General features: G+C 46.9%; 1 protein-coding gene across 6 annotated transcripts in view; it reads right to left on the bottom strand.

Moving 5' to 3' along the window:
- The window catches only part of GTF2I (general transcription factor IIi), a 115,041-nt gene extending 88,399 nt beyond the window's left edge, over positions 1-26,642 (bottom strand). For all 6 annotated transcript variants that reach the window (XM_033192904.1, XM_033192907.1, XM_033192905.1 and 3 more), the window contains exon 1: positions 26,217-26,642. The gene's annotated coding sequence lies outside the window, so the exon portion shown is untranslated. The remainder of the gene's footprint in view (positions 1-26,216) is intronic.
- Between the last annotated feature and the right edge of the window lie 812 nt (positions 26,643-27,454).

The raw sequence follows: 27,454 nt of genomic DNA, 5'->3' as shown, positions 1-27,454 counted from the left end.
AAACAGACTCTAGCCATTCTTTAAAATCTTCTTGAGTTACAGCCGGGCGCAGTGGCTCACGTCTGTAATCCCAGCACTTTGGGAGGCTGAGGCGGGCGAATCACGAGGTCAGGAGATCGAGACCATCCTGGCTAACACAGTGAAACCTGTCTCTACTAAAAATACAAAAAAAATTAGCCAGGCGTGGTGGCAGGCGCCTGTAGTCCCAGCTACTCGGGAGGCTGAGGCAGGAGAATGGAGTGAACCTGGGAGGCAGAGCTTGCAGTGAGCCAAGATCGCGCCACTGCACTCTAGCCTGGGTGACAGAGCAAGACTCCGTCTCAAAAAAAAAAAAAAAAAAAAAAAAAAAATCCTCTTGAGTTTCCTGTTGGAGATCCATTTCAGGTATTAGGTCTATCGGTGTCCTTGCTATTCTGATCCATTCTTCCTCAAAATAAGCCAATAACTAATTCCATAAAATTGTCTTTTTGACTCTACTTCTGCTTTAATTAACTGATTCCTTGCTGTTATTACCAAACAGCACACAAAAACATTTGGTTTTGGGTTTTATGAGACAGTCTCACTCTCTGTTGCCTGGACGAGTACAGTGGCACCACCACCGCTAACTGCAGCCTCCACCTCCTGCGTTCAAGCGATCTTCCCACCTCAGCATCCCTACCAGCTGGGGCTACAGACTCCCAGCACCATGCCCGGCTAATTTTTTGTATTTTCAGTAGAGATCGGGTCTCAGTATGTTGCACAGGCTGGTCTCGAACTCCTGAGATCAAATGATCCTCCCACCTCAGTCTACCAAAGTGCTAGGATTAAAGGCATAAGCCACTGCACCCAGACAAAAAAATATATTTTATAGTGAGTGAAAGGAAGAGCGTGTTGAAGATTTTTACAAACCTTAACATTAGTCTAACAAAAACTGCGATTCTTAATTTTTTTTTTTTTTTTTTGAGGCGGAGTCTCGCTCTGTCGCCCGTACTGGAGTGCAGTGGCCAGATCTCAGCTCACTGCAAGCTCCGCCTCCCGGGTTTACGCCATTCTCCTGCCTCAGCCTCCCGAGTAGCTGGGACTACAGGCGCCCGCCACCTCGCCCGGCTAGTTTTTGTATTTTTAGTAGAGACGGGGTTTCACCGTGTTAGCCAGGATGGTCTCGATCTCCTGACCTCATGATCCACCCGTCTCGGCCTCCCAAAGTGCTGGGATTACAGGCTTGAGCCACCGCGCCCGGCCAATATTTTTTAGGATACTGTTGTCTGAAATACTTCTGAACTGTCAATACATTTCTGCTTCAAAACAAGGTTCCAGTCAGACTGGTAAGTGGGGAAGTGCTAGAACACTCTTTTATTTAAATTACATTCATGTCCTTTTCTTTTTTCATGTTTGTAATATATAAATATATAAAAATTATATATGTGTGTGTATGTGTGTGTGTGTATATATATATATATATATATTTTTTTTTTTTTTTTTTTTTTTTTTTGAGAGGGACTCTGGCTCTTGTCACCCAGGTTGGACATTACAACCTCCGCATCCCGGGTTCAAGCAATTCTCCTGCCTCAGCCTCCCAAGTAGCTGGGATTATAGATGCCCAGCTAATTTTTCCATTTTTAGTAAAAACGAGGTTGCACCATGTTGGCCAGGCTGGTCTCAAACTCCTGACCTCAGGTGATCTGCCTGCCTTGGCCTCGGCCTCCCAAAGGGCTGGGATTATAGGCGAGAGTCACTGTGCACAGCCTACAGTTAGTTCTTCAACAAAGGACTAGAATCCCTCTCTAAATTCCAAATTGCCTCTTTACAGCCAGGTGTGGTGGCTCACACCTGTAATCTCAGCACTTTGGGAGGCCAAGGTAGGAGGATCACTTGAGGTCTAGAGTTCAAGACCAAACTGCCTTTTTAATGCATAATAACAATCAAAGAATGGCAGGTTTTAAAAACAGAATCAACACAAGGTAAATAATTAGACAGTGATTGCAACTATAATACTATGCAGTCTTTCAACAGAGAATTAACTGCCACTCACCATAAACGAACTGACTGAAGCAAAAGTATAACATCCTTTTCATTAGAAAGCAAAGATGATAGTGGACACTAAACTTTCTGTATCACATTCTAAGAAAATAAGGCATTTGGTTCAAAATATATATATATATATATGGCAGTGGCTCACGCCTGTAATCCCAGCACTTTGGGAGGTCAAGTCAGGTGGATCACTTGAGGTCGGGAGTTCGAGACCAGCCTGGCCAACATGGTGAAACCCCATCTCTACTAAAAATACAAAAATTGGCTGGGCATGGTGGTGGGCACCTGTAATCCCAGCTACTTAGGAGGCTGAGGCAGGAGAATTACTTGAACCCGGGAGGCCGAGGTTGCAGTGATCCAAGATCATGCTGGGCAACAGAGTGAGACTCCATCTCAAAAAACTAAAAAATTTTTTAAAATATAGCTAGGCATGGTGGCTCATGCCTGTAATCCCAACACTTTGGGAGGCCGAGGCAAGCAGATCACAAGATCAGGAGTTCGAGACCAGCCTGGCCAACATGATAAAACCCCATCTCTACTAAAAATACAAAAATTAGCCAGGTGTGGTGGTGCACGCCTGTAATCCCAGCTACTCATGAGGCTGATGCAGGAGAATTGCCTGAACCCAGGAGGTGGAGGTTGCAGTGAGCTGAGATCGCGCCACTGCACTCCAGCCTGGGCGACAGAACAAGACTCCATCTCAAAAAATCAAAACAAAAAAAAAGTAGGTTACAGACCGATTATCTAGGTGAACACATTACTTATGTCACAAAAACTGCTTCCAGGTACTGTCAGGCAAACTATCTTTTAATAATGAAAGACAGCCCTCAATTGAGACAATAGTTTAAATTAGTAAAACCTTGACTCACCACCTAAAAGACTGAAGACGCAGTCTCAACGAAGGTGAAATGGATTTAAACTGATGAGAAACACCAGGCCCATTATTTTATTTTCCTCTGCACAGATTTCTGTAGGCTACTATTTTTACTTGTAATAAGCAATGAAGATCTACACTGTACCTTTACTTAAGGAAGGCGAGATAAACTTCAAGACTGCAGAAATCAGTATCTTTTCTAACTCAATGTTTTGCATTCAAACAATAATCACTAAACCCCTAGATGCTTAGATGAATAAAAACTGAGAAAAGCCTTCAAAATTAGCTAAAATAACTACCACTAGGATATTGTCCCTGGAAGACAGTATTTAAGACACGTAATAATATTCAACTCTGTAATTATTCAACAGCCTTAAGAGTTAGAAAAAAAAAAGCCGGGCTCAGCAGCTCACACCTGTAATCCCAGTGCTTTGGGAGGCCGAGACAGGAGGATGGCTTGAGCCCAGGAGGTGAAGGCTGCAGTGAGCCATGATGGCACCACTGCATTCCAGCCTGGGTGACAAGAGCAAGCCCCGGTGTCCACTAAAGAGAAAGAGAGATACAGACAGACAGACCGACAGAAAGAATACTTTTACCAGATAAATTTTCCATCCAAACTTAAGTTTGTGACCCCCTATTCCAAAAAATGGACTACAGCGGTGAGTCTGCAGTACTGATGGATGCAATTCTGCCTAGGCCAGTATTTCAGGGAAGTTCTCTCTTTCTTGGTTTTCTGGTGTCTTCTAGCTTTCCAGCTGTCTTCATTCTTTGAGATCTAGTCTCCAGTTATTTTTTGTATAAGAGGAAAAACTGTAAAACCCAAATTTACTTTTTTTTTTTTTAGACGGAGTCTCACTCTGTCGCCCAGGCTGGAGTGCAGTGGCACAATCTTGGCTCACCGCAATCTCTGCCTCCTGGGTTCAAGCAATTCTCCTGCCTCAGCCTCCCAAGTAGCTGGGATTACAGGTACATGCCACCACGCCCGGCTAATTTTCTTTTTTTCAGTAGAGACGGGGTTTCACCATGTTGGCCAGGCTGGTCTTGAACTCCTGACCTCAGGTGATCTGCCTGCATCAGCCTCCCGAAGTGCTGGCATTACAGGCATGAGCCACCACACCTGGCCAACCAATTCATTTTATTAACAGCCACCAAAGCCAAGTTTCAACAAAATTAAATGACTAATGGCATATGATATTCTTGAATGTATACACTAACAGAAACATCTTCAGTCAGAAGAATAAAATGAATTCATGTATCTCTTTTTTTTTTTTTTTGAGGCGGAGTCTCGCTCTGTCGCCCAGGCTGGAGTGCAGTGGCCGGATCTCAGCTCACTGCAAGCTCCGCCTCCCGGGTTTACGCCATTCTCCTGCCTCAGCCTCCCTAGTAGCTGGGACTACAGGCGCCCGCCACCTCGCCCGGCTAGTTTTTGTATTTTTAGTAGAGACGGGGTTTCACTGTATTAGCCAGGAGGGTCTCGATCTCCTGACCTCGTGATCCGCCCGTCTCGGCCTCCCAAAGTGCTGGGATTACAGGCTTGAGCCACCGCGCCCGGCCGAATTCATGTATCTCTTAATGCTAAGGGAAAAATTAGCGACATCTCAAACTTTTAAAAAGTAATTTCTTCAAGCTGGGCGCGGTGGCTCACGCCTGTAATCCCAGCTCTCAGGGAGGCAGAGGCGGGAGGATAGCTTGAGCCCAGGAGTTCGAGACCTGCCTGGGTAATATAGCGAGACCCCATTCTCCACAAGAAGGAAAAAAAAAAAAAAGACAAAAAAAAAAAAAAGTAATTTCTTCAAAACAATGAGTGGTAAGAAAAAGTTAAAATTCATCAAGTAAAATGTTAGATATTTTGTCCTAAAATGGTGCTTAAAATAAATGCAAAAGATCTAATACTAATAGTTGAAATCAGCTGACTTTATTCTAAACCAGGATTCAGTTGCATTAAAACTAGTTTAGATTATCATGTAATACTATATTTTGGCCATCTTTTAGGTCACCTAAATTTTTTTATCTCTGAAATTGTTGGGGTTTTTTTGGTTTTTTTGTTTTATTTTGGTTTTGTTTTGGAGATGGAGTCTCACTCTGTTGCCCAGGCTGGACTGCAGGGGCGTAATCTCAGCTCACTACAACCAACTCCACCTCTTGGGTTCAAGCAATTCTCCTGGCTCGACCTCCAGAGTAGCTGGGATTACAGGTACCTGCCACTACACCCAGCTAATATTTTTTTGTATTTTTAGTAGAGACAGGGTTTCCCCATGTTGGCCAGGCTGGTCTTTAACTCCTGACCTCAAGTGATTTCGCCTGCCTCAGTCTCTAAAATGGTGCAATCACAGGCATGAGCCATCACGCCCAGCCAAACTGTTGGTATTTAATATTTCCATGTTCTCCCTATAATTATTAAGTACTAAAAGCCAAAACCAAAATCTGTTTTTCAGAAGGAAATTTATTCATTCCTAAAATGTCAGTATACATTTAATATAATCAGTTTGGATTGTAAATACAGACTTTGTAAATGTCTTCATGTTTTCTATTTAATTTTTTTTTTTTTTTTTTTTCTGGACATGTGGTTCACACTAAGTGTCTTAAGTTTTTCAACATGCTACCATTTGTTCTAATTATGCCCACCGAGTAGCTTCTACAGAAAATGTGCTTTGTTGGGGTTTTTTTTGTTTGTTTTTTTATTTTGAGATAAGGGTCTATGTTGCCCAAGATGGCTGCAAACTCCTGGGCTCAAAGGATCCTCCTACCTCAGTCTCCCAATTAGCTGGGACTACAGGCATCTGCCACCACGTCTGGCTATAGGAGACGTGTTTTTAATTTTTTTTTTAATGAGAACATGTTTAAGGTAGTTTGCTGACCTTATTAGTTTGTCTTTCGAATGACAGCAAAGATATTAACTTCGTACTTTGATATGTTATTATAAATGGTCGACATCTGCTTGACACAATTTACAAAAGGGATCTTTTTATAACCTAAGAAAAGCTGATAACTTAAAAGACAATGTAAATTGCCCAAGACCACAGAATTGCTAAGAATAGAATCCAGATCTATCCAACTGACTGGATGACCTCAATTCCCCATTCTCTTTTTTGTTTTGTTTGTTTGAGACAGAGCCTTGCTCTGTCACCCAGGCTGCAGTTCAGTGACACGATCTCGGTTCACTGCAACCTCTGCCTCCCGGGTTCAAGCAATTCTCCTGCCTCAGCTTCCTGAGTAGCTGGGATTACAGGCACCTGCCACCACGTCCAGCTAATTTTTGTATTTTTAGTAGAGACAGGGTTTCCCCATGTTGGCCAGGCTGGTCTTTAACTCCTGACCTCAAGTGATTTCGCCTGCCTCAGTCTCTAAAATGGTGCAATCACAGGCATGAGCCATCACGCCCAGCCAAACTGTTGGTATTTAATATTTCCATGTTCTCCCTATAATTATTAAGTACTAAAAGCCAAAACCAAAATCTGTTTTTCAGAAGGAAATTTATTCATTCCTAAAATGTCAGTATACATTTAATATAATCAGTTTGGATTGTAAATACAGACTTTGTAAATGTCTTCATGTTTTCTATTTAATTTTTTTTTTTTTTCTGGACATGTGGTTCACACTAAGTGTCTTAAGTTTTTCAACATGCTACCATTTGTTCTAATTATGCCCACCGAGTAGCTTCTACAGAAAATGTGCTTTGTTGGGTTTTTTTTGTTTGTTTTTTTATTTTGAGATAAGGGTCTATGTTGCCCAAGATGGCTGCAAACTCCTGGGCTCAAAGGATCCTCCTACCTCAGTCTCCCAATTAGCTGGGACTACAGGCATCTGCCACCACGTCTGGCTATAGGAGACGTGTTTTTAATTTTTTTTTTTAATGAGAACATGTTTAAGGTAGTTTGCTGACCTTATTAGTTTGTCTTTCGAATGACAGCAAAGATATTAACTTCGTACTTTGATATGTTTATTATAAATGGTCGACATCTGCTTGACACAATTTACAAAAGGGATCTTTTTATAACCTAAGAAAAGCTGATAACTTAAAAGACAATGTAAATTGCCCAAGACCACAGAATTGCTAAGAATAGAATCCAGATCTATCCAACTGACTGGATGACCTCAATTCCCCATTCTCTTTTTTGTTTTGTTTGTTTGAGACAGAGCCTTGCTCTGTCACCCAGGCTGCAGTTCAGTGACACGATCTCGGTTCACTGCAACCTCTGCCTCCCGGGTTCAAGCAATTCTCCTGCCTCAGCTTCCTGAGTAGCTGGGATTACAGGCACCTGCCACCACGTCCAGCTAATTTTTGTATTTTTAGTAGAGACAGGGTTTTGCCATGTTGGCCAGGCCGATCTCCAACTCCTGACCTCTAGTGATCCGCCTGCCTCGGCCTCCCAAAGTGCTGGGATTACAGACATGAGCCACCGCGCCCAGCCCCCAATTCTCTTTCAAATCACACCATACACTGTAAAATTTAATCAGATTTTAAGTATTTTTCAAATTCCATTATCTACAAATTTAAACTTTAGAAAAACATTTAAGTTTTCAAGGGCTTAGACAACAACTATAATGGTATTTAAGTCCATGAACTCACCTTCTGCCCCCCCTCAAAAAAAACAGCCTCTCAAAGAAATAGGATTCCCTCAATACTAAAGAGTTATTTTCATTGTCCCAAAGTATTGTACCACAAAATACTAGTTCATAGCTATTTTTCTTTTAAAAAATATTTCTTCTTGGGCCGGGCGCAGTGGCTCACACTCGTAATCCCAGCACTTTGGGAGGCTGAGGCGGGTGGATCACAAGGTCAGGAGTTCGAGACCAGCCTGGCCAACATGGTGAAACTCCGTCTCTACTAAAAATACAAAAATTAGCTGGGCGTGGAGGCACACGCCTGTAATCCCAGATACTCAGGAGGCTGAGGCAGGAGAATCGCTTGAACCCAGGAGGCAGAGGTTGCAGTGAGCCGAGATCGTGCCATTGTACTCCAGCCTGGGCGACAGGGCAAGACTCCGTCTCAAAAAGAAAAAAAAAAAAAATTCTTCTTTTAAAAAAAGGAGAACATGGCACACTTCATTGTAACCAAGTCATCAAAGTTAACGCTAGTCTCCAGACAGACAGACACCAGATCCCAACCAATAAAATGCAAGGAAGACATGGATATTCCTGCTTAAAATGCTTAACCTCAATATAAGCATGAGGAAGCACTGGACAAACCTGAGTTGAAAGACATTCTATAAAAATGCCTCTAGTCTTCAAAAAGGTTAAGGGTTTGAATGAAACTCAAAACACTGAAGAACTGTTCTAAAATAAAGTATATTAGGCTGGGATTGGTGGCTCACACCTGTAATCCCAGCACTTTGGGAGGCTGAGGCGGGTGGATCACCTGAGGTCAGGAGTTCGAGACCAGCCTGGCCAACGTGGCGAAACCCCGTCTCTACTAAAAATACAAAAATTGGCTGGGCATGGTGGCAGGCGCCTGTAATCCCAGCTACTTGGGAGACTGAGGCAGGAAAATCGCTTGAACCAGGGGGAAGAGATTGCAGTGAGCCGAGATGGTGCCACTGCACTCCAGCCTGTGCAAAAGAGCTAAACTCCATCTCAAAAAAAAAAAAAATTATATATATACACACACACACACACACACACACACACACACACACACTAGAGGGCTGGGCACAGTGGCTCACGCCCGTCATCCCAGCACTTTGGGACACTGAGGTGGGCGGATCACCTGAGGTAGGGACTTCAGGACCAGCCTGACCAACATGGAGAAACCCCGTCTCCACTAAAAAAAATGCAAAATTAGCTGGGCATGGTGGCACATGACTGTAATCCCAGCTACCCGGGAGGCTGAGGCAGGAAAATCGCTTGAACCCAGGAGGCAGAGGTTACAGTGAGCTGAGACTGCACAATTGCACTCCAGCCTGGGCAACAAGAGTGAAACTCCGTCTCAAAAAAAAAAAAAAAAAAAAAAGTATATTAGAGAGGCAAGGAAACTGGGTGGAAAGGTGATCCTGGATTACACTCTTGCAGTAAAGGACATCCGTCACCAAAACGATAGGCAGAACTTGAATGCAAGTCTCTGCATGAAAGATATGTAAGCAATTTTTGTTTGTTTGCTGTTCTTGCAACTATTTTCTAAGTTTAAAAGTGACAGGATGGGCACCGTGGCTCACACCTGAAATCCCAACACTTTGGGAGGCTGATGTGGGAGGGCTGCTTAAGACCATGAGTTCGACACCAGCTTGCGCAACAGAGTGAGATCCCTTCTCTATCAAAAATGTAAAAAGTATCCAGGTGTGGTGGTGCACCCCTGTTGTCCGAGCTACTCAGCAGTCTGAGGCAGGAGGATCACTTGAGCCTAGGAGTTCGACGCTACGGTGAGCTATGACCACACCACTGCACTCCAGCCTGGGAGACAGAGCAAGACCCTGTCAAAAAAAACAAAAAAGCCATAGATCACTAGCTGGTTTATATTAGTTGTACATTTTACCTGCTCTTTAAATTTTGTAGCTATTTTTCTTTTTTAAAAAATAGTTTTTAGGCCAGGCACAGTGGCTCACGCCTGTAATCCCAGCACTTTGGGAGGCCAAGGTGGGCAGATCACGAGGTCAAGAGATGGAGACCATCCTGGCTAACATGGTGAAACCCCATCTCGGCCGGGCGCGGTGGCTCAAGCCTGTAATCCCAGCACTTTGGGAGGCCGAGACGGGCAGATCACGAGGTCAGGAGATCGAGACCATCCTGGCTAACACGGTGAAACCCCGTCTCTACTAAAAAATACAAAAAAATTAGCCAGGCAAGGTGGCGGTCGCCTGTAGTCCCAGCTACTCAGGAGGCTGAGGCAGGAGAATAGCGTGAACCTGGGAGGCGGAGCTTGCAGTGAGCTGAGATCCGGCCACAGCACTCCAGCCTGGGCAGCAGAGTGAGACTCCGTTTCAAAAAAAAAAAAAAAAAGAAACCCCGTCTCTACTAAAAATACAAAAATTAGCTGGGTGTGGTGGTGAGCGCCTGTAATCTCAGCTACTCAGGAGGCTGAGGCAGAATCGCTTGAACCTGGGAGGCAGAGGTTGCAGTGAGCTGAGATTGCACCACTGCACTTTGAACTGGCGACAGAGCAAGACTTTTTTCAAAAAAAGAAAAAGGCCAGGCGTGGTGGCTCACACCTGTAATCCCATCACTTTGGGAGGCCAAGGCGGGCGGATCACCCGAGGTCAGGAGTTCAAAACCAGCCTAACATAGAGAAACCTCATCTCTACTAAAAATACAAAATTAGCTAGGCATGGCTGCACATGCCTGTAATCCCAGTTACTCAGGAGGCTGAGGCAGGAGAACTGCTTGAACCTGAGGGGCGGAGGTTGCAGTGAGCCGAGGTCAGATCACGCCACTGCACTCCAGCCTGGGCAACAAGAGCGAAACTCCATCTCAAACAAAACCAAAACAAGCAAACAAACAAATCCAAAAACCACATGGTAGTTAAGAGTAGGAGGTGTCTGGCTGCCTAGTTTTATATTAACACTGTCCCTTACTATATTTTTCAGATTTGTTAGCCTCATTCCTCTCAACTTTAAAATGGGATCATAATAGTGCCTACCTCACATCTCAGGATGGCTATGAGGATTAAATATGTTAATGCAGGTAGCACTTAAAACAGTAAACTCGGCTGGGGGCGGTGGCTCAGGCCTGTAATCCCAGCATTTTGGGAGGCCAAGGCGGGAAGATCACCAGGTCAGGAGATCAAGACCATCCTGGCTAACACGGTGATACCCCATCTTTACTAAAATTACAAAAAAATCAGCTGGGCATGCTGGCACACGCCTGTAGTCCCAGCTACTAGGGAGACTGGGGCAGGAGAATCACTTGAACCCGGGAGGCAGAGGTTGCAGTGAGCTGAGATTGTGCCAGTGCACTCCAGCCTGGGCAACACAGTGAGACTCCGTCTCAAAAGAAAAAAAAACAAACAAACAGTAAACTCATAAACTCTCAAAAAATGTCAGTTATTGTTGTCGATATTGTCTTTGGTATTCTAGTCCAATCTCCAGCTTTGACATATCCTCTGAGAGCTTCCTGTTTACTGTACATAATATCTCAGAAAAGATAAGTTCACCAGAGACTACACTAGACCTAGAATAGGCAGGACTTCTGTATGCCTTGCTTATACTGAACAATACTTTAATTCTAAGAGTTTATCTCCATAGGCTTACTAGGTATTTTCCCAAGGAAAATAAATTAGGTCAGCAATTCAGAAGGTCTGGTTTTTTTTTTTTTTTTTTGAGACAGAGTGAGACTCTTGTCGCCCAGGCCGGAGTACAGTGGTACGATCTTGGCTCACTGGACCCTCTGCCTTCTGAGTCCAAGCAATTCTCCTGCCTCAGCTCCCGAGTAGCTGGGATTACAGGGGTGCTCCACCACGCCTCGCTAATTTTTGTAATGTTAGTAGAGACAGGGTTTCACCATGTTGCCCAGGTTGGTCTCAAACTCCTGAGCCCAGGCAATATCTGCCCATCTCAGCCTCCCAAAGTGCTGGGATTACAGGCGTGAGCCACCGTGCCTGGCCAGAGGTTCTGTTTTACAAATATTTAATAGCAGGATATAAACTATCACAATTTATATTAAGGTATATTAACATATACACTTCAGCAGACAAGAAATAGAGCCACAGAACCCATTTTAGTTCATTTGACTTTAATTTTTAACTCATATCTATATATAGATACAGATATGAGTTAAAAATTATATATATATATAAATATATATATATATGGCAAGTACTTACAAATAAAAGAAGAAATCCCTAAGCCAAATCTTTGATCAGGATTGATTTTTTTTCTTTTTGAGAGGGAGTCTTGCTCTGTCGCCCAGGCTGGAGTGCAGTGGCGTCATCTCAGCTCACTGCAAGCTCCGCCTCCCAGGTTCACGCCATTCTCCTGCCTCAGCCTCCCGAGTAGCTGGGACTACAGGCACCCACCACCGCGCCCGGCTAATTTTTTTTTGTATTTTTAGTAGAGACGGGGTTTCACCGTGTCAGCCAGGATGGTCTCGATCTCCTGACCTCGTGATCCACCCGCCTCGGCCTCCCAAAGTGCTGGGATTACAGGCGTGAGCCACCGCGCCCAGCCAGGATTGATTTTTAAATCAAGGGTTTGAATTTTTTTTTTTTTTTTTTTTTTGAGACAGGGTCTTGCTCTGTCACCCAGGCTGGAATGCAGTGGCAGGGACATGGCTCATTATAGCTCAACCTCCTGGGCTCGAGCAATCCTCCCACTTCAACCTTCTTAGTAGCTAAGACTACAGGAATGCACCACCACATCCGGCTGATTTTTCTGATTTTTTGGCAGAGACAGGGTCTCATTATGTTGCCCAAGCTGGTGTCAAACTCCTGTGCTCAAGCAGTCCTCCCACCGTGGCCTTTCAAAGTACTGAGATTACAGGTGTGAGACACCATGGCCAGCCGGCTGTGAAATTTTTCTAGCAGCGTATGCAGACATTTTAAGATACTAAATTGTTCATCTCTATCTCCTGAAATGAAGCTGGCACTTGCCTCAGTAAATAACAAATATCTCTCAAGAAAAAATAAATTTGAAGGGTTAAGATTTGAAATGATTTACAACTGTGTTGTACGCATACTTAAAGCTTTATAGTATGGTGACCTCATTTAAAAAAAAAAAAAAAACTTCAGACAGCTAATAGCTAAATTAACTCTTTAAAATTAGCCAGGTGAAGGAAAGAATGACGAAATAATAAAGAAAGGATCTAGCCGGGCACAGCGGCTCATGCCTGTAATCCCAGCACTTTGGGAGGCCAAGGTGGGCAGATCACCTGAGGACAGGAGTTCAAGACCAGCCTGGACATCATGGTGAAACTCCGTCTCTATCAAAAATACAAAGATTAGGCGGGTATGGTGGCACATGCCTGTAATCCCAGCTACTTGGGAGACTGAGGCAGGAGAATCGCTTGAACCCAGGAGGTGGAGGTTGCAGTGAGCCGAGATCACGCCACTGCGCTCCACCCTGGGCAACAGAGCGAGACTCTGTCTCAATTAAAAAAAAAAAAAGGATCTGCCCAATCAGTGGATCACAAGCTCAGCTCTGAGTTCTAAGTTTCACAGTAGCCAAAACAACATCCTTAAAAAACAAACAAGGAAAAATCTTATCAGCTATTCAGAAAGACCTATTTTCCTTGTACCACAGTTTAAGACACCATTTTTGCATGTGTATTAATTATGGTTTTAAACTGATAGTCCAGATTTTTAAACAGCAGCAGCTTGCTCTGCCAGCACACAAGGAATATGTCCCTTTGACATGACTCCAAATTTAAAACTCAGTTGGATTTGGAAAAACCATTTGGAAGAGAAAATGAAAATCAAGTAGCTATTATCTAAAGGTCCATCTTTACTTTGTTCTTGAGGTGTTTTTCTTTTCTTTTTTTTTTTTTCTTTTTTTTGAGAAAGAGTCTCACTCTGTCGTCCAGGCTGGAGTGCAGTGGCATGGTCTTGGCTCACTGCAACCTCTACCTCTCAGGTTCAAGCAATTCTGCCTCAGCCTCCCGAGTAGCTGGGACTACAGGTAGCTGTCACCACACCCGGCTAATTTTTTGTATTTTCAGTAGAGACGATGTTTTACCATGTTGGCCAGGACGGTCTCAAACTCCTGACCTCAGATGATCCACCCACCTTGGTCTCCCAAAGTGCAGGGATTACAGGTGTGAGCCACCCACTCCCGGCCATCTTTACTTTTTTTAAAAGCACTGTTCACAGAAGGCAGGCAACAGAGCAAAGCTATTAGGAAGGGTGAGCTTTGCAATCAGGCAAAAGTTCTGAATTCAAGTTCTGCCTCCAATCTTACAGGTGACCCTGGGATTCTTTAATCCCAAATTTACTAGTCTGGAAAATGACAACAGTCTGCATACTTACCTTACAAAGTTGTTATCAGAATGCATGTCAATACTTAATAAAGTGCATCACAAAAGCGTTCACTGAATTGAGCAAGCATTTATAATTTAAACTTCACTAAAATCGTTATTTTTAAAATATGTGTATATATCTATTAATTTACATAAAAACCAAATCCAAGCCTGGTAAATTGAAAATAGCTTATTTCCCAACAAACTGCTTTAATTATCACTGCTAAATAAAATAACCTATTTTCTGAGAGAGCAGGAAAATTAATGAGACAAGTGTCAAAATAAGTAACTGCTGTGAAATGAAGTATGTGTACCTTTTAAGGCATTTGTGCATGAACACCTGCTTATGTCAAATTTACTCCTCAAAGATCGTTTTAAAATTTAACTTTAAAAAGTTACTTTGGCCAGGCATGGTGGCTCACGCCTATAATCCCAGCACTATGGGAGGCTGAGGTGGGTGGATCACAAAGTCAGGAGTTCAAGACCAGCCTGGCCAATACGGTGAAACCCCGTCTCTACTAATACAAAAATTAGCTGGGCGTGGTGGCATACGCCTATAGTCCCAGCTACTTGGGAAGCTGAGGCAGAAGAAGAGCTTGAACCCAGGAGTTGGAGGTTTCAGTGAGCCGAGATTGTGCCACTGCACTCCAGCCCGGGCAACAGAGGGAGACTCTGTCTCAAAAAAAAAAAAAAAAAAAAAAAAAAAAGTCACCTTCCGGGAAGCGCAATGGTTCACGCCTGTAATCCCAACACTTTGGGAGGCCAAGGCTGGCGGATCACTTGAGGTCAGGGGTTCGAGATCAGACTGGCCAATGTGATGAAACCCCGTTCTCTACCAAAAAAACACAAAGATTAGCCAGGCATTGTGGTGCATGCCTGTAATCCCAGCTACTCAGGAAGCTGAGGCACCAGAATGGCTTGAACCCGGGAAGTGGAGGTTGCGTTGAGGTGAGATCGTGACACTGCACTCCAGCCTGGGAGACAGAGCAAGACTGTCTCCAAAAAAAAAAGTAAACTAGTCTTGATACGCAAAGTAAACTAAAAGATTCTTTATCCTGAAGCTCTCAACAATGTCATTTGCCCATGCCAGTATTTTCCAAGAAACATGCTGTGTTCTGAGGCCTCATATGATGAGCCCATCAGTATGTTGAATAAATGAATAAATAGTTACTGTTCCCGACATGATAAAAGATCCCTTCTTTTGGGCCGGGCATGGTGGCTCACATCTGTAATCCCAGCACTTTGGGAGACTGAGGTGGGAGGATCGCTTGAGCCCAGGAGTTTGAGACCAGCCTGGGCAACACAGCGAGATCCCATCTCTATAAAAATAAATTAATGTATTTTTAAAAATTTAAAAGATCCCTTCTTAGCCGGGCACGGTGGCTCACACACGTAATCTCAGCACTTTGGGAGGCCAAGGCAGGTGGATCACGAGGTCAGGAGTTCAAGACCAGCCTGGCCAACACGGTGAAACCCCATCTTCACTAAAAATACAAAAATTATCCAAGCATGGTGGTCAGCGCCTGTAATCCCAGCTATTCAGGGGGCTGAGGCAGGAGAATCACTTGAACCCAGGAAGTGGAGGTTGCAGTGAGCCAAGATCATGCCACTGCACTCCAGTCTGGGTGACAGAGTGAGATCCATCTCAAAAAATAAATAAATAATTAATAAATAAATATGATCTCTAAGGACTGTGTATGGAATGAGATCATGCCGGCGCAGTGGCCAGCTGAATCCCAGCACTTTGGGAGCCGATCGGGGGATCACGAGTCAGGAGATCGAGACATCCTGGCAACAGGTTAACCCCGTCTCTACTAAAAATACAAAAAACTAGCCGGAGGTGCCGCCTGTAGTCCCAACTCCGGAGGCTGAGGCAGGAGATGGCTAAACCCGTCGGCGGAGCTTGCAGTCTGATATCCGGCCACTGCACTCCAGCAAAGAGCAAGACTCCGTCTCAAAAAAAAAAAAAAAAAAGGAAATGAGATCAAACACAAGCAGCAATTCTCAAAAGCATAGAACCTATAAAATCAGAAAACTTCCTAGGCTCTGTCTGCTAAACAGGGTTTAGCATAACCAGTTATATTATGGATCATACTCTTCCAAGTACACCATAATATAATTATGTATACTTCTTACACACACACACAATGTGCTGTGCCATGCCATAAAACAAAAACTCCAAAAACCACCAAAAGGATTAAATAAGAAGGAAATTCTAACACACAGATGAACCTGATAATATTCTGCATTCCAGCCTGGGCAACAGAGCAAGATTCTGTCTCAAAACAAAACAAAAAAAAAAAAAAGAAAGAAAAAGAAAAAGTTCGGGACCACTGAACTACACATACACTTAAAAATGGTTAAGGCTGCCGGGCGCGGTGGCTCAAGCCTGTAATCCTAGCACTTTGGGAGGCCGAGACGAGCAGATCACGAGGTCAGGAGATCGAGACCATCCTAGCTAACACGGTGAACCTCGTCTCTACTAAAAATACAAAAAACTAGCCGGGCGAGATGGCGGGCGCCTGTAGTCCAGCTACTCAGGAGGCTGAGGCAGGAGAATGGCGTGAACCCGAAAGCGGAGCTTGCAGTGAGCTGAGATCCGGCCACTGCACTCCAGCCCAGCAACAGAGCGAGACTCTACCTCAAAAAAAAAAAAAAAAAAAGGTTAAGGCTGGGTGCGGTGGCTCACGCCTGTCATCCTGTCATCCTAGCACTTTGGGAGGTCAAGGCAGGTGGATCACAAGGTCAGGAGATTGAGTCTATCCTGGCCTACATGGTGAAACCCCATCTCTACTAAAAATACAAAAATTAGCTGGGCGTGGTGGTTGTGTGCCTGTAGTCCCAGCTACTCGGGAGGCTGAGGCAGGAGAATCGCTTGAACCCGGGAGGTGGAGGTTGCAATGAGCCGAGATTGTGCCACTGCACTCCACCCTGGTGACAAAGCGAGGATCCATCTCAAAAAAAAAGAAAAAAATTTGGTAAAATCAGGCTGGGTAAGGTGGCTCATGTCTCTAATCCCAGCACTTTGGGAAGCAGATTGTTTGAGCTCAGGAGTTCGAGACCAGCCTGGGCAACATAGTGAGACCCCCCATCTCTACAAAAAATAAAAAATCCAGCCAGACATGGTGGCGTTCACCTGTAGTCGCAGCTACTCAGGAGGCTGAGGTGGGAGGATGTCTTGACCCTAGGACACGGAGGTTACAGTGAGTCAAAACCATACCACTGCACTCCAGCCTGGGCAACAGAGTGACATCCCATCCCTCCTCCCAAAAAAAAAAGGTTAAAATGGTGATTTTTGTGTTAAGTATATATTACCACAATTTAACAAAAAACAAACAAACAAAAACACTATAAGGAACCACTCCAAAGAAAGGCATTCACAGTGTAAATAGCAGCCACAAATTTATTCTTCATAAAGGAACAAATTCATCTTACAGGATTTTCTTTCTTTTTTTAAGATGGAGTCGTGCTCTGTCACCCAGGCTGGAGAGCAGTGGCAAGATCTTAGTACACTGCAACCTCAACCTTGCGGGTTCAAGTGATTCTCATGCCTCAGCTTCCCAAGCAGCTAGGATTACAGGCACTTGTCACCACTCCCAGCTAATGTTTGTATTTTTAGTAGAGACATGTTTTTTTGTTTGTTTGTTTTCCTCGAGACACAGTCTTCTTCTATTGCCCAGGCTGGAGTGGAATGGCGTGATCTTGGCTCACTGCAACCTCAACCTCCTGGGTTCAAGTGATTCTCCTGCCTCAGCCTCCCAAGTAGCTGGGATTATAGGCGTGTACCACCACACCCGGCTAATTTTTTGTTGTTGTATTTTTAGCAGAGATGGGGTTTCACCATGTTGGCCAGGCTGGTCTCCAACTCCTGATCTCGTGATCCACCCGCCTCAGCCTCCCAAAGTGCTGGAATTACAGGTGCGCGCCACCACGCCCGGCTAATTTTTTGTATTTTTAGTAGAGGCGGGTTTCACCATGTTGGCCAGGCTGGTCTGGAACTCCCGACCTCAAGTGATTCACGGCCTCCCAAAGTGCTGGGAGTACAGGAGTGAGCCACCACACCTGGCCAAACAAACATTTTTTTTAATGCTTACCATGGAGAAAAAAGAAGAAAGAAAATGAACAGGAGGAAGGAGTGAAACCATTGAATCTTGCAGGGTCTATTTGTCTGCCCTCCTCATATGGACATAATACATGCCATCATCCTCCACTGTCAAATTATTTCAGATGAGATCATGTAATTTAAGTGCATTAAAGTCTAATGCCAAAGCCAGTTACTAATTTTAGTTCACTTCCAATACCTTATTTATTTTATTGAAACCAATTACTGTCTGAAAATTCAATCTCGATAAAATTCTGCTCACGTCATGTATGTATTATAGTCAACAGTTAGAGCTAAATATCTAGATATAACAAATAATAATGAACCATACATATAAAGTATACATTCTCAGGTTTCATTAATCAAACTGTCAAGCTCTGGCCAGGCGTGGTGGCTAACGCCTGTAATCCCAGCATTTTGGGAGGCTGAGGCAGGCAGATCACCCGAGGTCACGAGTTCCAGACCAGACAGCCTGGCCAACATATAGTAAAACCCCTTCTCTACTAAAAAATACAAAAATTTGCTGGGCATGGTGGTGCACACCTGTAGTCCCAGCTACTTAGGAACCTAAAACAGGAGAATCGCTTGAACCAGGGAGGCAGAGGTGGAGGCTGCAATGAGCACTCCAGCCTGGGTGAGAGAGCGAGACTCTATCTCAACAAAACAAAACATAAAAACAATGTAACAGTCACAGGGGAAAAATCCCACAGAGGAACAAGTCCTTGCCCTTGCAATTCATATTCTCCAGAGTTCTTGGAGATTAACATTGTAATCAATATTACTAGTAAAATTTTCACTTCCTCAATTTCCCAAAAGCCTTTACAATAGTATTTTTATGACTACTATTTCTTGAGTGTCTACTACATGCCAGACAGCAACCTAAGCACTTAAACTCTATCCTCCCAACAGCTCTTAGAAGCGAAACATGTTCTATTATCATCAACTCCATTTTTAAAAATAGGGGCCAGGAGTGGTAGCTTAGGCCTGTAATCCCAGCGTTTGAGAGGCTGAGGTGGGCAGATCACTTGAGGTCAGGAGTTGGGAGACCAGCCTGGCCAACATGGTGAAACTGTCTCTGCTAAAAATACAAAAATTAGCCGGGTGTGGTGGCACACGCCTATAATCCCAGCTACCTGGGAAACTAAAACACAAGAATCACTCGAACCCGAGAGGCAGGGGTTGTAGTGAGCCGAGATGATGCCACTGCATTCCAGCCTGGGTAACAGAGCAAGATATTGTCTCAAAAAATAAAAATAAAAAGTAGGCCTGGCGCTGTGGCTCACGCCTGTAATCCCAGCACTTTGGGAGGCTGAGGTGGGCAGATCACCTGAGGTCAGGAGTTTGAGACCAACCTGACCAAAATGGAGAACCCCTGTCTCTACTAAAAATGCAAAATAAGCCGGGCGTGTGGTGGCAGGCGCTTGTAATCCCAGTTACTCAGGAGGCTGAGGCATGAAAATAGCTTGAATCCGGGAAGCGGAGGTTGCGGTGAGCCAAGATCACGCCACTACACTCTAGCCTGTGCAACAGAGGGAGACTCCTTCTCAAAAAAAAAAAGAAAAAAAATCCTATAGAGTTTTTACTCAAGTCACAACCAACGAAGAATGAGTCAATCCTCCAACAACTCTGACAGTTCCTGGCGATATTGAACTTTCCCTTACATTCTCAGTAGGCCAAAGTGGTAAAAAGCAAATGAGTACTGCCAGAAACAGGCATGGAATACCAAAACAAGAATTTTACAAGGAAAAAAAAAAGGAAGAGGAGAAAACAAACAGGAAGACGGCAGGGAAAGTTCCAGAACAAAAGGACAACAGTAAAGGGCGACAGGGGAAGAATGGAGAATGAAGAATTATCAAGACAATAAATACCTTCACCTCTTCCGATGACGTAGCCACACAATTTTTACAGGATACACACATCCTCGGCTGGGCACCGTGGCTCATGCCTGTAATCTCAGCACTTTGGGAGGCAAAGGCGGGCAGATCACCTGAGGTCAGGAGTTTGAGACCAACCTGGCCAACATGGTGAAACCCCATCTCTACTAAAAATACAAAAATTAGCCGGGTGTGGTGATGGGTGCCTGTAGATCCAGCTACTTAGGAGAATGAGGCAGGAGAATCGCTTGAACCCAGGAGGCGGAGGTTGCAGTGAGCCCAGATCGCGCCACTGCACTCCAGCCTGGGTGACAAGAGCAAGACTCTGTCTCAAAAATAATAAAAAAATACAATACAATTAAAAAAAAAAAATCCTCTAAGACACTAAGGCGTTTCGCTCCCCCAGATAGGTAGCCCCAACACACTTTAGTTAAACGAGTATGAGTCTTCATAGAGCTATGCTGCCAGTTTAAGCCTACTGATTCCCAGGTATCTCAACTCTACAATTAGAATAAGCAACTGATTAGGTGTATTTTCTACTTTCTTTCAATTATAACAATGAATAACCTAAAAATAAGCTTCACTCAATAAATGAACTGGGCGCAGTGGCTCATGCCTGTAATCTCAGCACTTTGGGAGGCCAAGGCGGGTGGATCACTTGAGGTCAGGAGTTGGAGACCAGCCTGGCCAACATGGTGAAACCCCATCTCTACAAAAAAATACAAAAAAATTAGCTGGGCATGGTGGCATACACCTGTAATCCCAGCTATGCGCAAGGCTGAGGCACAAGAATCACTTGAGCCCAGGACTCCGAGGTTGCAGAGAGCTGAGATGGTGCCACTGCACTCCAGCCTGGGCCACAGTGAGACTCCGTCTCGAATAAATAAATACATACATACATACTTTCCCTTAGACTGACATAAAAATGATTTGACATCCATCTATTTAAGCCAGTGGTAAGACAATTTCATGTTAATTATACCACCCCAGTTATGAAGCATATTGCAAAAACTCATGTTTATATAAAACATTCATGTCCTCAATAAAGAATGAAACAATGGTAGAAATGAATTAGGTGAAATGCAATGCAAATAGCTGGTAACCAGTAATAACAGAAAAGGTTAAGTATCTAGTAATTGTTCAGTGTTCAGCTCCTTTAGATAATAACAACCTGTCCACCTATGGGTCGTCGAAAACGCTAGAATATAGCAGGACAGTCAGTGGCCATGGAAGTTGGGATGCCTTAAGGAGCGTGTACAACTCGCCTAAGGGTGTAGGCTGGGGAAAGGAGGGGGGTCATTAACTGTAAACTAAAACCATTCCTCCCACCTAATCTGTGGTTATTTTCCCCAGAAAGAAATACATTATAATTTTAAGAACCTAAAAATCGCCGGGCACGGTGGCTCAAGCCAGTAACCCCAGCACTTTGGGAGGCTGAGGCGGGCGGATCACGAGGTCAGGAGTTCGAGACCAGCCTGGCCAGCATTAGGAAACCCTATGCCTACTAAAAATACAAAAGATTAGCCAGGCGTGGTGGTGCATGCCTGTAATCCCAGCTACTCAGGAGGCTGAGTCAGGAGAATCACTGCTGAACCCAGGAGGCAGAGGTTGCAGTGAGCCAAGATTACACCCCTACACTCCATCCTAGGCGATAGAGTGAGATTGTGTCTCAAAAAAAAACAACAACAACAAAAAAAACGGCCAGGAGTGGTGGCTCACGCCTGTAATCCCAACACTTTGGGAGGCCAAGGCAGGCGGATCACCTGAGGTCAGGAGTTCGAGACCAGCCTGACCAACACAGAGAAACCCCGTCTCTACTAAAAATACAAAATTAGCCAGGCATGGTGGCGCATGCCTGTAATCACAGCTACTCGGGAGGCTGAGGCAGGAGAATCACTCGAACCCGGGCGGGGGTGGGTTAGGTTGCAGTAAGCCAAGATTGTGCCACTGCACTCCAGCCTGGGCGACAGAGCTAAACGGAACGGAACGGAACGGAACAGAACGGAACAGAACAGAACAGAACAGAACAGAACAGAACAGAACAGAAAAGAAGGAAGGAAAGAACCTAAAAATCTTAGTAAGAATTGCCCCCAACCCCATCCGGCAAAAAGAACCCCCAAAGCCTACATTTAAATGCCAGTGTCTGTAGTCACATTTGAGTCAGCTGAATCGTTGGAGGGGCATGTGGCAGAGGGTGGCAGAGGATGGCAGAGGAGCATCAGCACACAATGCTCCCCAACCCCCATACCTCCAAGGACCAAAACTACAAGCTGTGGTCCTATCACTCAAACCTTCTGTGTGGTGGGTGTGGCAGACCTTGGGCATCTGAAGAAGATAATGTAACAAATGCCTGTGCTGCAAGTAAATTAATAAATAAATCAGAGTGGGGAAAAAGTCAAACTTCTATAGATTTCCCATTTTATTCTGCACTTAAACCATGGCCCCTTTTTAAACCGGAGATTTATGAAACTTTTAACTTCTAATCATGGCTAACAGGAATTCTCAACTCTCAGTCAGTTTTCTGAGCAATCTACGGGCAGTCGTCCGAATTATTTAAGATCTAATTTTATTTTATTTTTATTTTCTATTTTTATTTTTATTTTTTTGAGACAGAGTCTCACTCTGACACCCAGGCTGGAGTGTAGTGGTGAGCTCTTATCTCACTGCAACCTCCGCCTCCCGAGTTCAAGAGATTCCCCTGCCTCAGCCTCCCCAAATAGCTGAAACTACAGACGCACGCCACCACACCCGGCTACTTTTTCTATTTTTAGTAGAGATGGGGTTTCGCCATGTTGGCCAGGCTGGTCTCGAACTCCTAACTTCAGGTGTTCCACCCACCTCGGCCTCCCAAAGTGCTGGGATTACAGGTGTGAGCCACCGCACCCGGCCAAGATCTAATTTTAAAGTAAGGAAAAGCAAATGTCTCCGATAAATTTCCCTTCCTTCATTTTGCACCATTGTGAATGGTTCTCAAAGGGCTGTCCGGGGAGCAGCCACCATCAACACCACCCGGGGAGCTAATCAAAATGCAAATTCTCGGGCAACTCCCCAGACGTGCAGAATCAGCCTGGGAAGTAGGACCCAGCAAGCACAGTCCGCACATGCCAGCGCTCCTGGGGACGCCCAGGCGCGGCAGTTTCAGAACCTCGGCTTAAGGGTTGAGTCACACCGGCCAAGTTCGTGTGCTAGGTAAGCAAGAGTACAGAACTCTCCAACTTCTCTAGACTTGTTCCACTCTAAAGAATTACAGACTTGTCACAAGGATTAAATAAGAAAAATACTGTACATCCAAAGCGCTCAAGAGCCACGGGGGGCAAGGAAGACATTCAAATGTAAGCAGCATTGTTAACACAGGCAAGGCACTAGGATGCCAAACTGGAAGGGGAAGTGGAGGGAGAAAGACAAAGGAGGAAAAGGCTTCTTGTCCCTGCCCCTATGAGCTCAACACCCAGTGACTAGGCCAGATGCAGAGGAAAATAAAACTGCCCTCAGCCGGGCGTGGTGGAGCGCGCCTGTATCCCAGCTACTCAGGAGTCTGAGGCAGGAGAATCACTTGAAACCGGGAGGCAGAGGTTGCAGTGAGCCGAGACCGCGCCATTGCACTCCAGCCTGGGCAACGAGAGCAAAACTCCGTTTCAAAAAAAAAAAGAGAAAATAAAGGTGCCCCGCGAGGAAGGACACACAGGTTGATTGGAAGATTAGTAAGAAACAAACTCTGACCACACAATATAAGGGAAGACCTCAGGACGCGAGCGGCGGCTCACGCCTGTAATCCCAGCACTTTCGGAGGCCGAGGCAGGCGGATCACCTGAGGTCAGGAGTTCAAGATCAGCCTGGCAAACATGGCAAAACCTCGTCTCTATTAAAAATACAAGGCCGGGCGCGGTGGCTCACGCCTGTAATCCCAGCACTTTGGGAGGCCGAGACGGGCGGATCACGAGGTCAGGAGATCGAGACCATCCTGGCTAACACGGTGAAACCCCATCTCTACTAAAAATACAAAAACTAGCCGGGCGAGGTGGCGGGCGCCTGTAGTCCCAGCTACTCCGGAGGCTGAGGCAGGAGAATGGCGTAAACCCGGGAGGCGGAGCTTGCAGTGAGCTGAGATCCGGCCACTGCACTCCAGCCTGGGCAACAGAGCGAGATTCCGTCTCAAAAAAAAAAAAAAAAAAAAATTAGCCGGGCGTAGTGGCAGGCGCCTGTAATCCCAGCTACTCGGGAGGCTGAGGCAGGAAAATCGCTTGAACCCGGGAGGCGGAGGTTGCAGTGAGCCAAGATCGCGCCACTGCACTCCAGCCTGGGGGATAGAGCGAAACTCTAACAAAAAAAAAAAAAAAAAACGAGAGAGAGAGAGAGAGAAAAGACCTTAAGGAAGCGGCTGCATATGAGCAAGAAAGATTTCCATATCCTGAAAAACGTCATTCCAGCCAAAAGGCCAAGATCCCAAGTAGCAAGAGAAACGAAAGTCAAGGCAGCAGCCCCCGAAAAATCCTGTAGCAGGAAATAAAATCGGTCATCCCACACCATAGGCCTCAGCCTGGGGAGAAGACCCCGCCTCCGCAGGGCACTCTACCTGCACATTCTCATTTGCAAACTAACTTCCCCTTTTGTTCCCTGAAGGACTGGAGACTTCTCCTCTGCACTGTTGGCTGATCAAGCCATTGTCTGCGGCAAAGTTGAATTTAAAAGAGATGAGGCCCAGCGTGGTGGCTCAAGCCTGTACTCCCACCACTTTGGGAGGCCTAAATGGGAGGATCACCAGAAGCCAGGAGTTCCCAACCAGCCTAGGCAACACAAGAAGATCCCATCTCTAAAGAAATATTAAAAATTAGCCAGGCGTGACCCAGGGCGGTGGCTCACGCCTGTAATCCCAGTTCTTTGGTGGCAGGCCGAGGGGGGCCGATTGCTTTGAGCTCAGGAGTTGGAGACCAGCCTGGCGAACATGGTGAAACTCCATCTCTACTAAAAATACAAAAATTATCCCGGCGTGGCGGCGCACGCCTGTAATCCCAGCTACTTAGGAGGCTGAGGCAGGAGAATGGCTTGAACCGGGGAGGCAGAGGTTGCAATGAGCCGAGATCATGCCACTGCACTTCAGTCTGGGCCACAGAGCAAGATTCCATCTCAAAAAATAAAAATAAAAAAATAGAAAATAAAAATCAGCCGGACATGATGGCATGCGCCTGTAGTCCCAGTCACTGGGGAGGCTGAGGCAGGAGGATCGCTGGAGCCCAGGTGTTGGAGGCTGCAATGAGCTATGATTGTGCCACTGTGCGCTTTAGCCGGGACAACACAGAGACCCTGTTTCTAAAAAAAAAAAAAAGAAAATTAAGCCGAACGCGATGGCTCACACCTGTAATCCTAGCACCTTGGGAGGCCAAGGTGGGAGGATCGCTTGAGCCTAGGAGTTCAAGACCAGCCTGGGCAACATAGTGAGAACGCGTCTGCACAAATAATTTTTTTTTTTTTTAAAAAGGAGGTCAGTAGTCGGCAAGAGCTGCGCATCCGCAAGAGTGGACACTACTCCAACAGCACCCCAACCTCTGAACATCCCCAGCCGCAAATCAGCGCAAATCCACAACCTAGGGAGGACAAAATTCGCTACACGAAAAGGCAAAAGTTGGATTAAGAAAAAGTGGAGGAGCCAGGGAGCTGCAAGAAGACTTCATTTTCCTTCTTCCTCTGCACTCCCGTCATCTGGGTGCTGGCCGAACCCAGACGGCTTAATTTTCATCGCCTAAGGCTGAGGTTTTCCTTCCGGTCATTGTGTTTATTTCCCCCAAAGAACAGGCCCCGCGGGGCAGGCGCGCCGGGCCGGCCCGGGACAAAGCCCACTGCGGGCTCCACCTGGGAGCGGGGCGGGGCGGAGGACTGCGCTCCCGCTCCCCCGCCCGCCGCAGTTACCAGGCAACGCGCAGCCCCGCCTCCGCGCCGGTCGGCCAATCCAGCGCGTCTGCTGCCCCGGCGCAGGAGCCCCAGATACACCAGGCGAGCGCGACCCCACGACGGCTCGGGCCTGGCACCGCGCGCGCCCCCGCACCGCCTAGCCGGCCAATCAGCGCGGCGGGGCATGCGCAGCCCGCGGGGCCGCTCGCTCGCTCGTGCGCGGGACCGCACGCGCGAGGCGCCCCCCCACCCCACGCCGGTTGGCGCGCGCGCCCCTCCCCCACGCGCACCGAGGCGCGCGCGTGCCACTGTCGTCCCCCGCGACCGCGTCCGTGTCGCCCCACCCCCATCGCCTGGTTTCGGCCACTGCCAAGGCCGGCGGGGCTGGAGACCCGGCGAGGCGGTGGGGGTGGGGGTAGCGGGAGGCGGCACGGACGCCCCCCAAGGCCCCACACCGCGCGCGGCGGGCCGCGGCTCCCAGGCCCCTGTCCCTGCAGGCCCCGGCGGGGCAAAGTCTCCAATAAAGGCCCCCGCTCGCAAAGGCCCCCGAGGCGGAGGCGGGGGGCACGGGGATGAGGCGAAAGGGACTCACCCGAGTGCGGCCGCCTCCAGGCAGCGCCGGGGCCGGGGGTGCCGAGGGGAGGCGAGTGTGGGCCGCGCGCGCTTTGCGGCCGCCGCGGAGCAGCCTCGGCTGAGGGGAGCTGGCGAGCGGACGGGAGGCGAGAGGGGGCGAGGGGCCCGTGCGTGTCGGCCGCGCTCCTGTCACCGCCGCATGGCCGCCCCGCAGGCAGGGCCTCGCTCAGCGCCTTGATCCGATCACTGGGGGACAGAGGCAGAGGCCGGGGTGACCGCGGCAGGCGGGCAGCCGCGGCTGGAGAGCGCGTGCGGGGAAGCGGGGGGGGCGACCGGTGGCCCCTTTTCTCTGCTCTCCCAGCTTCTCTCTCACCCTCCTCCTCCTCCTCCTTTTTTTTTTCTTTTTTTCTTTTCTTTTTTTTGTTCCTCGAAGGCGCTTTGCGCGTGCGCACCCGCAGCGCCGCCCAGCGGGAGTTGTAGTTTCGGATGTGTTCCCCATCAATGCGGCAGCAGGGACAGGGGACTACAAATCCCAGGAAGCACCGCTCCGGCGAGCCCCGAACCCGAGGACGAGGCAAGCGCGGCGCCCGGCCCTCTCCAGCAAGGGCTGTCAATGGAGGCGAGGGTGGTGGGAGCGAGAACATGGCTGCACCTGGGGCCTGCGCGGCCGCCCGGGTGGGGGAGGGGAGCCGGGGTGCAGAAACGGAAATCTGGACGGGTGGTGGCTCCGGCCTCGTCCCTACCGCGCGCCAGCCGCCGTCCAAGTCCCCCACTTGCTCTTGCACCCCACATTCCTTGCAAATTGCCAGACCGGGACGCTGCAAAAGCCGGGGAGCCCCGGGCCGGCCCGTCGCCCTCCGTGCTCTGCCAAGGGGAGTCCTTCCGCCCTGCACCACCCTCCGGGACACAAAGAACTCCTTTCTAGTGTTTTCCAAGCTGTCCTCCAAAGAAACCGTTGCCCCCAAGTTCGGACAGGAGAGAGGGGAAGAGATCTTGTGTTTTAATTCCTCCCCCAGACCCTCCGCCTCTGTCTCTCCCTCAGGATTTGGAAGAAACTTGCAAGGGAGTGGGAGCAGAAATCCTGACTCGTAGCTCCTGTTTTGTTCTGTCAACCGCGATGCGATTTAACTCAAACTCCTCCCCTTACCATTATTTTTTGCTTCTCAACTTGCATTAGCCGGTGGGTTTTGAAAATGGTGAGACACTACGGTTCACCTAAGTTAAACTCCAAAACTTTACAACCCCGAGGCCGACGAT

This window comes from Trachypithecus francoisi, unplaced genomic scaffold (genome assembly GCF_009764315.1).
Source record: "Trachypithecus francoisi isolate TF-2019V2 unplaced genomic scaffold, Tfra_2.0 Lachesis_group4, whole genome shotgun sequence".
Lineage (NCBI taxonomy): Eukaryota > Metazoa > Chordata > Mammalia > Primates > Cercopithecidae > Trachypithecus > Trachypithecus francoisi.
The sequence above is the reverse complement of the archived record's forward strand: the minus strand, read 5'-3'. Positions and strand labels throughout refer to the sequence as shown.